Source organism: Canis lupus, chromosome 7 (genome assembly GCF_003254725.2).
Source record: "Canis lupus dingo isolate Sandy chromosome 7, ASM325472v2, whole genome shotgun sequence".
NCBI lineage: Eukaryota > Metazoa > Chordata > Mammalia > Carnivora > Canidae > Canis > Canis lupus.
This window is the reverse complement of record NC_064249.1, coordinates 58,046,745-58,057,790: the sequence shown is the minus strand read 5'-3', so window position 1 is coordinate 58,057,790 and position 11,046 is coordinate 58,046,745. Positions and strand designations below refer to the sequence as shown.

General features: G+C 36.5%; 1 non-coding gene across 1 annotated transcript; it reads left to right on the top strand.

The window, feature by feature from the left end:
* The first annotated feature begins 3,960 nt into the window (after positions 1–3,960).
* On the top strand, positions 3,961–4,066 carry LOC112649033 (U6 spliceosomal RNA). Its single transcript, XR_003129452.2, has one exon. It is a non-coding gene; the product is annotated as a U6 spliceosomal RNA (small nuclear RNA).
* The last annotated feature ends 6,980 nt before the right edge of the window (positions 4,067–11,046 follow it).

Below are 11,046 nucleotides of genomic sequence, written 5' to 3'. Positions count from 1 at the left end.
CTTGAGGCCTTCCCAGTTCACATTACTGGAATTCAAACCTCTGATTACTTTCTATGTATTTTAACTAAGAGCCTCCCCTGGCAGGTTTTGTCTCCTGCACTGTTAGATGGTGGAAACGACTTTTGGTTTATCAGAGCATTTTGCTTTTGTTAGCTTCCTGCCTCATGTAGGTTTAGAACTCAGCAAATGTCCCCAAGGGAAAATCAGAGGTATGTGCAATCCCTTGAGTGTCTCTGTCACTCTAGCCCTACCCAGTTGCTAAAAGCTTCCTGTTTCTCTCTTCCCATGCAGTGGCCTTCTGCTTTGACAAAGCCTGGGTTCTTAGCAGCTAGCCAGTGTCCAGTAGTTTCAAATGCTCCCTGGGGAAAAAGTTAAGTTTTCTTATGGAAGATAAACTCCTCATTCCCCGGTAATCAGCTTCTGTTGCTCTTGTTGATTCTGCAACTTTCTGATATCTCAAAACAGATACCTTTTTAATTTATCTGGCTGGTCTTGGTGGAGCTTTGGTCTCCCACAAACCACTCCATCCTACCATTTGTCTCTCATATTTTACTTATTTTGCTTTCTTGGTCTATCTCTGTCTATTAGAATGGCATTTTCATGAGGTTTTATAGTGCTCTCCACTTTCAGTTGCTACAGCTGTGCCTGTCACAATGTGGGCCCTTGGTAAATATTGGTCGAACAAATATAATATGCTATCAAATAACCTGTAATCCATTGACTAATTATTAAAAAATTATGATGTTACTTTGAGATAAACATATGTAAAATATCGGCTATAAGCAAACCTTAAATTTACACTCAGGCATCTGAGAAGTCATCCTATATAGAGGCTATTATCCTTCAACACAACTGATAATGTAGGCATGAGAGATTTATGTAATTTCCAGTTGCAGAAAGCATATGAAAAACATTAATGAACATAGTGGTCAGAAACATGAGGGTCAAATAAAAAATAACAAGTCCTGGGATTCTTAACTACAAGCATTGGTTTGCAACAAAGCTGTATTCCATATAAACAACTCTATGGAGCTTGCTCCAGAGACAGTAACAGCAGGAATTAATTTATTTAACTATGGTTGAGTTTTTCATCTAATCAGTTTTGGGGAAGCCAACTAGTAAATATTGGGTAGATATAGAGATAGTTAGATGAATAGATAGATAGGTAGATAGAGCTATAGATATAGATAACTATCCTGATGATGATTAAAATGTGATTATCAGGGGCTAAGAGGTAGGGGAGAGATGGAGATGCCAGTCAAAGGGTACAAGCCTTCAGTTATGAAATGAATAAGGCTTGGAGATCTAATGTACAGCCTAGTGATGATAGTTAATAACACTGTATTGTGTATTTGCAATTTGCTAAGCAGGTAGACCTTAAAGTATTCTTACCATACATACAAAACCAAACAAGGTACCTCTAAAAATTGATGGATTTGTTAATTAACCTGATTCTGGTAATTAAAGTATATGTATAGTAAATCACATTGTATATATAAATTTTATTTGCCAGTTATACCTCAATAAAACTGAAGAGCAAAACCAAAAACAAATGCCATCATCCCCCCAACATTTGTCTGGCCAATGACTGTACCAGCACTCCTAGCCACCCACATCAGGTCCAGCCTCAGCCAAATGGGAACATGGTCAGACACAAACCTGCTCAAGAACTTCTCTAGCCTTCTCAATAGGTATTCTTATTATGCTGCAACCATCTTTAAAATTTTTCTCTTCCTTCTCAATGTTCTATGTTCAGTTTGTAGCTGCTCTCTGAAAATTTGAATATAACTTTTTCCTTTTTTCTACTTCTCAACAACTATCACCATAAATTAAAATAAACTACCTCCTCATTCTTTGAGCTCTTCTTTTTTTCTTTCTTTTTTAATAACACATTTCTTGAGACATAATTCACAACCTTCTTTCTCACATTCATCTTACTTCACTCAATAGTAATCCTCACTAGCATGTTGCTGGTTGGCTTGATTTTCACAACAAATCCTAGAGTGTAGAGGGTGAAAGGGTACTGGAAGGGAGGCAAGAAAGAGGTGTTAAGGGGGAAATGCTTAAGCGGTTCCTTGATGAGCAGAAGAAAGACAAGAAGTTTTGAATATTTGTACAGATAAAAAAAAAATATTTACACCACTAGTTACTTAGATAGAAAGCTAATTTAAAAAGTGGCCCCTGCGCTAAATGAACACCCAATATTTACGGATGGATAACCTGGATATTAAGCAATAAAAGGTGGGAGGTGGAGGTGGGGAGCATCAATTATGTCCTTTCCAATTTTGAGACAGGACATACCTCCTTGGAATTCCCACAGATACTTAAAGTTTAAAATGTCTCAAACCAAAGCCATTATCTTTCCATAACAAAACCACTTTGCTTTTCTCTTCCTTGTAGTTAATGGTTTCATGATCCTCCCACTTACTCAAGAAAGAAACCAGGGAGTCATCCTAGACACTGTCTCTGCCTCATGCTCACATCCATCAGTCTTCAGGTTAATTACTGTATTTAATTCCTCATCTCTCATGTGGACCACCTTCATTGGTCTTCCAGCTCTACAAGCCTTCCAATCCATCCTCTGTAATAGTGGTTTTCAAATTGTGTATTTGGGGAACTCCAGTCATTCTTGTTTTTTGTTTGTTTTGTTTTGCTTTTGGTTGTTTTGGGAATCCTTATTTCCACCTTAACTAGAGTGCCTCTTTCCACCTTGCTCATGGAGTCTTCCTTAACTGCAGGGAAAAGGACTTCCAGGTCTTCTGTGTGCATACAGGCTTTGACATGTGCCTCTGTTATCTGTAATCTGACCCAAGTGTTGTAATTACTTGATTAATAAATCTGTTTCCTCTGGGCATGCATTAATTTTCTATTCTTCATATGCCCAGATAATTGCAGTTTGATAGATATTTGGACAAAGAGTGGACGATACCGATAGTAACAAAGATAAGGAGAGCAGCAAAGTGCTCGTTTGTGAAGGCACTAAATAATTTGCTTTTGAAGATACTGAGTTTGATGTTTCTGTGAGTCATAGAGCTGGAAATAATTAGTAAGGAATGTGGATGTGGAATTCAAGAGACATCCAATCTGGAGATGCAAACTTGATTATTATCAATATACGCATAACTAGCACAATTCCAAATGGAAACAATTCATCTACTTAACCCATAGATTCTGGTGTGGAGAGAATTCCTCTGAAGTAAGAAAGACTATGTTTTGTCATCCTCCTACCCACAGAAATTTACCAGCTGACGATTAAAATTTACATTTCAATGAGCAACTTAGATTCACAGGAAGCATAATTTTCTTTTATAACTAAGAAGTAAAAAACATTTTTTTCCATTGTATTACTGATATTGAGAGCCATTTGAAGAGAAATGTTCAGGATGCAATCATTAGTCTGACTCGCATTTAAATTTTGGCTCTCTGGAAACCTAGCTAGCAATCTGAGCTTGTTTGAGTCAACTAACTTTTCTCAGCCTCAGTTTTCTTATTAGTAAGTAGGAATAATGATATATAAATTGGAAGTATGCTGTAAATACTTACAATGAAATAATATTTGTGAAAAGAGCATTCTGGAATGCTTGCACATTAGTAGGCACTTAATAAATTTCTTCAAAAAACATTTATTCAGTTCTCTTTAAGGTGTTGTGCACAGTTCTGGTGGAGCTTACACTCCAATGCAGGGAGAGGAGAGAAAACAATAAACAATGAACACAGGGAAGAAGTAAATGATCTAGTATGTCAAACGGCAACACAATTCATTTTGTATTGAAACTCATATAGTGCAAGTAGCTACAAACTTCAATGCCTGCAGGGGTCAGGAAAGAAATTAAAATAAGTAAGTCATGTTGGTTGAAACAAAGCAGCCCTTTTTAATTATTCTGAAATTATTTTGAAAAAGATAGAAGTCCAAAAAATCTGTTTCTTTTCTTAAATATACCTTCAGAAAATAATAGTACAGTGCTTGCTTCAGCAGCACACATACTAAAATTGGAACGATGCAGAGAAGATTAACATGGCCCTGCACAGGGATGACAGGCAAATTCATGAAGCGTTCCATATTTTAAAAGAAAGAAAGAGAGAGGGAGGGTGGGAGAGAGGGAGAAGAAAGAAAAGTCTAAGGGTCCTAATAAATGTTAGGTGAAGCCTCCCTATCATGAATGGCAAGTTTCAGAGGGCGCTGGCGTTGGCAGAGGGCACCAGGAATGCCACTTTCCCTTCCAGCCAATTGGAATATAGATTCAGTGTCACCAGAACTGCCAGTTTTTTAAAAGAAGTCACAAATTTACATTTTGGGTAAGAATGTCCTGATTGGAATATAGTAATGTATTTATAATTATTTTCAAAACATTTGCTAGCTATATCTTGGCCTGCAGATGTAATTAAGTTTTAATCTCTAAAAAACTTTTAGCTTGGGCAGTCCCGGTGGCGCAGCGGTTTAGCGCCGCCTTCAGCCCAGGGCATGATTCTGGAGACCCGGGATCGAGTCCCACGTTGGGCTCCCTGCATGGGGCCTGCTTCTCCCTCTGCCTGTCTCTCTCTCTCTCTCTCTCTGAATGAATAAATAAATAAATCTTTAAAAAAAATACTTTTAGCTTTACTTATGTGATTTTTTTTAAATAGGTTTTTGTTCTGCAGTATTTTGTAAAACTTGGCACTTGAAAGAGTGCATCTCTCCACTATACAGTCCCTTAACGATTATGTAAGGAATAAACATTTCGCTAAGAATCATATTGATCTGGGGCAGAGTAACATTGGTTAAAAATAAGAATCAATATTCCTCCTGCACATTTGTCCCCAGATTACCTCATGTCACTATTAAACATCTTCCTTAGTTACTGTGCCCTGATTTTGTTCAGCTGAAAAATCACTTTTCTTACTTTCTTTCAGATGGGGATGAACATGTGACTAAGTTCTCCCAAGTATATGAGAAGTTGTTGGAGAGAGCTTCTGGAAATGTTCCCTAAAAAACAGTCTTCCTCCTTCCTCTTTTTTCCTGTTATAGACCCAGATGTGATGGCTGGAGCTGCATTACGCATTTTGTGACTGGGAAGCAATTTGTACAAAAAGATGGTTGGGCAGAAAAGTAAAGGTTCCTGGGACATTAAGAAGCATCCACACAGAAGAAAAAAAAACCCACAAAACAACAAAAAAGTCCCAAACCCCAAAATTTATACTTCACATGACAAAAAGAATACAGAGAATAAAGAGTACATGATGAAAACATTTCTTTCTCATAAGAAAACAAGTCCTACTTGTAAAATGTAACCATTAATCAAAGCATTTTTATGTAACCTACCAAAAATCTTCTGAACAATTTCAAGTATTTTATGAGATATTCTATGCCTCCATAATTTATTGTGAATATATGTACTGAAAAATTGTTTAATTTGAATGAAAGTGATACAGTAGTAAACATGTTTAATTTTTCATTGTTTTAAATCAGTGAGTTTAGAATATTTTCATTTGTTCAAATGAAATCTAACTCTTTCTTCTATGAATGATCTGTTTATATTCTTTACCTATTTTACTAAGGAATTTATTATTTTCATATCATTTTATGAAATTCATTAGTATATTACTAACAGTAATATATTGTCTCTCACAAATGCTTTTTTTTCCCTAATTTTCTTGTTTTTTTACTTAGTTTCAGGTATCTATTCCTCTGGAAAAAATGTTTAGACTTAATGGATTCAAATCTGTAAAGTTTTCCTGTCATGGCAATTCTAAAACAAATGTTTTAAAAACAATAAAAAATTTTTAAAAGAAGCATCCATACAGTCCAAGATTTTGAGCTTGTTTTACATTAGTGAAAATAAAATTTTATATTGTCTAAGCCACTTTATTTCTGTTACCAAGTGCTGCTCTAAAGCAAGTCCTAACCAATTCACTAAGATCATTTTTAAAATACATTTTTATATAGCCACTAATGTAAAAAAAGCTGAATTTCAACTGAGTCTATTAGCATATGGAATCATCATTTGTCATATACCAAAACCATAACATTGTCTTTGTCACATATGGAAACCTCTGTAATTTCCTGTGTTTGTCAAACACATCTTTACTCATTTTGAGGTCTATTTGAGTTGGCACAAGAACAGTTTTAGATTATAATAGAAATTCATTGGATTAATGGAAAAATAAATTGTATTTACCTACATATTAATTAACTGAAACACGAGAACATGTCTTAGGCTATTAGAATGGAAGAAAATATTGAATCTTTCAGGCTTTCTAGGAGGATGCAATGGTAGAAGTAGTACGCAACATTTAAAAATGTGTCTTGGGGCACCTGGGTGGCTCACTGGGTTAAGCGTCTGCTTTCAGCTCAGGTTATGATTCCAGGGTCCTGGGATCTAGCCCATCATCGGGCTCCCTGCTTCTCCCTCTACCCCCCACCCCATCCCACGCCCCCGTCATGCTCTCTCTCTAGCTTTTTTCTCTCTTTCTCAATAAATAAAACTTCTAAAGAAATTTTTTTTAAAATGTGTCTTGGGGCACCTGGGTAACTCAATTTGTTAAGTGTTAAGTGTCAATTTGTTAAGTGTTTGTATGCAGCTCTGGGCATAATCTTCGAGTGATGCCATTGAGTCCTGCAGGGGCTCTGCTTTCAGGCCCGAGTCTTCTTGAGATTCTCTCTCTCCCTCTTCATCTGCCTCTCTCCCCACCCTGCTTTTGAGCATGGTTTCTCTCTTTCTCTCTAAATAAATAAATAAATAAATAAATAAATAAATAAATAAATCAAACAAAAAGAAAGAAAGAAAAAAAGAAAACTCTGACATGTCTTCAAGACTAAACTTTTCTAAAATCTTAGCCCAAAGAAAATGATTTTCCAGTTTATTGAATCATGACTTAGGTGAATTAATTATTTCCACTCAATCTCTGTTTTCTCCCTATATCAGACAAGATTCAGCTACATTTAATAGAAAATTTAAAATTTCATTGCTTAAACACACGATGATTTTTCACTTGAGTGAAAAAGTCTAGACATGGGAAATCTAGGGTAGGCTTGGAGATTCCACAAAGCTACCAGGGATTCAACCTCCTTCTATCTTTATGCTCTTCCATTCTCAACAAATGGCTGATGGGTTCCAACCTGAAGATCATAAGGTTGTTTGGGCATGGGGTGGGGGTGGGGGGCATCACATCCGTGTTCTAGGCATCATGAAATACAATTGGGGGAATCCGGGGTACCTGGATGGCTCAGTCGGTAGAGCATGGGACTCTTGATCTTGGGGTTGTTGAGTCCAAGCCCAACAATGGGTGTAAGAGCTTACTTAAAAAAACAAAATGAAACAAAAAGCAATTGGGAGAAGAACAAAAATTCTTCCAGCTGAATCAGCTCCATTAAGACATCTTTAAGACATCTACTCAGAAATAAAATATTATACATAGCATTTCACTTCTTACTGCCCAGAATTTAGGGGTTGTCACAATTGGTTCAAGGGGTTTGGGAAATAGTGGTCTCCCAGTGAGGCACATAGCCAACCCAAATGAAATCAGAGCTCCATCTCCCATGAAGAACTAAGTTAGGAGATAGTTCGTAAACAGCCAGCAGTCTCTGACACGACTCTCACAAAATACCAAGGGACATGTGTTTGTAAGTGTCAATAGTCTACTTAATGTTTAACTTCACACATATTTAATATAAAAACATCAATGTCAAATTAGTATTTAATATTAACAGTTAATATTTAACACATGTAATAACTATATTCTATATTTCTATGGTATATATTTAATATTAATAATGTACTATATTAAAATAAAATATTAAAATTAAAACAACTCTGAGAATTTGTCTTAATTTTATTCTACCCAATATGAAACAAAAAGAAATAATTATGACAGATTTTGGTTACTTAATATAACATCACTGGTTCTGACAGGTTCTCAGCCACACCTATAATACTCAAAGTCGGCTACGCCCAGAAAAATAAAACGTTATAAATGTACATGGAGATAAATTGGCTCAGGAAGAAAAGAATGCATCAAGACACATATTTGCCAAAATGAAATCAGGAAACTGTGAGTGTATTGCTTAAAATATCAGAATTATTCAGGTTGATTTTTAAGCACAATTTGGTAAATTTATTGGAAAGGCTTGATCAAAAATAATATCAAAACGTGATTTTTTTAAATTTTGAGTTAGCAAAATAAATTTAGTAAATAAAATGACAATGAAACATGCCATCTACCTAAATTTGGTTGCCTTATGCATCATTGTATATTCTCCAATTCAAAGCAGTATTCGGTATAAAGTTCACAGATTGTCGATTACCCAGGTACACAAGAACACAGAGTGGGAGGTTCTGCTTTCTGGGTGGTGAGAGGCAAGCGGGCTTGAATTTAGGCCACCAGGTGAACTGCGACAATTTCCCTACCAGATGGCAGCTACAGACCTGCTTCCTGAGGCTACTTGTGTAGCTTGCTCTAATTGGCTAATTGTGTTGTACACAGATTAGTTTTTGCAGGTTCCTCTCAGGGGACCAACTGCACACACTAATCAAAGTTTCCAGTGCCTGTAGACCTCATGGGGATCTTGTTGAAATGCAGATTTTGATTCAACACGTCTGGGGGTGGGGCCTGAACCCTCGGTCCTCACCAGCTCTCAGGTGGTGCGAAGAAGCAGAGTAGCAAAGAACTAGTACTGTGAATTTGTTAAATCAAAAGCAATGCCCAGAGGACCTCACTGTCCCTTTCCTGTCTAAAGGAACTGGGGGAGGGACTCCAAAATTAGTATTTCTTTTTATTATTTTTATTTATTCATGAGAGACATAGAAAGAGGCAGAGACAGAAGCACGCTCCCTGCGGGAAGCCCGATATGGGACTCGATCCCAGGAGTCCGGGATGAAGACCTAAACTAAAGGCAGTTGCTCAACCATTGAGCCACCCAGGTACCCCAGAATTAGCATTTTTAACAAGTTCCTTTGTAATGTGGATGCTTCTGGTCCAGGAATCAGGTTTCAAGAAGCACTGATAATAGAATTCCAGTATAGATCTCAGATAGGTAAGAAATATGGAAGGCATAGAAGTAGCATATCCATCTTAGAGAATACCTGCTATGGACAAAATGTCTTTGTGAATTTCGATTTTAAATTTTAGATACATAAGCTATATGAATGCCATCCACCCTTATTTCCTAAATTTTCTATATACATTAGGAGAGGCAAAGCCAAAGCAAGGAAATTCTTTAACTTTGGATTACAGAGTTCCTTTTAGCTTTTCTTGAACTATATCTGGCAGGAAATAAAGCTATGTGAATTTTTGATATGAATTCTACATAAAACCTCAACTGTCTCAAAGGAAGCTTTGAAGTTTCTTTCTAACATTAATAATTCCATATTATTGCATTTAAAGGTCCCTAAATATAGACAAGTAAAAACACTACAAAATTACAAGTATTAATTATAGCACATTGACAACTAAATTTTAAGTGTTTTCTCAGGGTCCTGGGCCTCTGTGTTCAGTGGGGGAGTCCTCTTGGGATTCTCTTTCTCCCTCTGCCCCTCTGGTTCTCAGTCTTACTCTCTCTCTCTCTCTCTCTCTCTCAAATAAATAAGTAAATCTTTAAAAAAAATGTTGAAATCCTATGTCTTCTTGGGCCAAATACAGAGGAACTCCACACTCGTTTCTTTTTTTTTTTTTTTTTTCTCTCTACTGTTTGGAAATAAACAACATCTAACTCTGTAGATTGGTTTTATCAAAGGGGATTTTATTACTATCAATCAAAAGACTTACTTTAAATAGTGTTGGGAAAGAAACAACAGACCCTAAATGGTGCCATTTGCCCCCCCCCGCCCATGGCAATCCACGACTTAATTGCACTTTCAGACTTTCCCAGATATGTGTGATCTTTAAAGAATCAATCTGAAATTTCCTATCAGCATTAGTGAGATAATCTGTATAATAATGCTTGGCCCAGAACAATCCTTTATTTTCTTTTGCTAATGACTTTGTCCCCAGCCCCTTCTGCCTGTAAAAACCTTCCACTTGGGGTACCTGGGTGGCTCAGCAGTTAACGGGCTGCTTTCAACTCAGGTCAGGATCTTAGGGTTCTGGGAGGGAGCCCTGCCTTGGTCTCCCCACTCAGCTGAGATCCTACTTCTCCCTCTCCCTCTGCCCTTCCCCTCCGCACATGCACATGCCTGTGTTTTCTCTCTCTTCTCTCAAATTAATAAACAAAATACAAAAAAAAAAAAGGAAGAAAAGAAAGAAAGAAAGAAAGAGAAAGAAAGAAAGAAAGAAAGAAAGAAAGAAAGAAAGAAAGAAAGAAAGAGAAAGAAAGAAAAAAAGAAGAAAGAAAGAAAGAAAGAAAGAAAGACAGAAAGAAAGAAAGAAAGAAAGAAAGAAAGAAAGAAAGAAAGAAAAGAAAAGAAAGAAAAGAAAAGAAAAGAAAAGAAAAGAAAAGAAAAGAAAGAAAGAAAGAAAGAAAGAAAGAAAGAAAGAAAGAAAGAGCCTACCCTTTTACAAACTGCTTCCAGCACCTGTCTTTACTAGAGGGGATGCTGATAGATTCATGAGTCCTTGAACAAAGCCAATTACATCTTCAAATCTACTCAGTTAAATTTTTGTTTTTTAACAGTAAGGATTTTAAAATAATTCGATCCATCTTTACAAAGTGTGTGTTATGAATGTACATCACACATTTGTTTTTATGATGCTTCTTGTAAAGTATATTCCTATATTTGATAATGGTTATTTCTTTTTTTTTTTTTAAAGATTTTATTTATTTATTCATGATAGTCACACAAAGAGAGAGAAAGGCAGAGACACAGGCAGAGGGAGAAGCAGGCTCCATGCAGGGAGCCTGACGCGGGATTCAATCCCGGGTCTCCAGGATCATGCCCTGGGCCAAAGGCAGGCGCCAAACCGCTGCGCCACCCAGGGGTCCCCAATAATGGTTATTTCACTGTTAGTAGTAAGGCTTTGAGATTGAGTGTGTTTTGTTTTTGTTTTTGGGTTTTTTTGTTTGTTTGTTTGTTTTATGTAACACTATCCTTTCAAAGGGTTTTTAAAAGTGATGCTCACTTAATTTTACTGAAT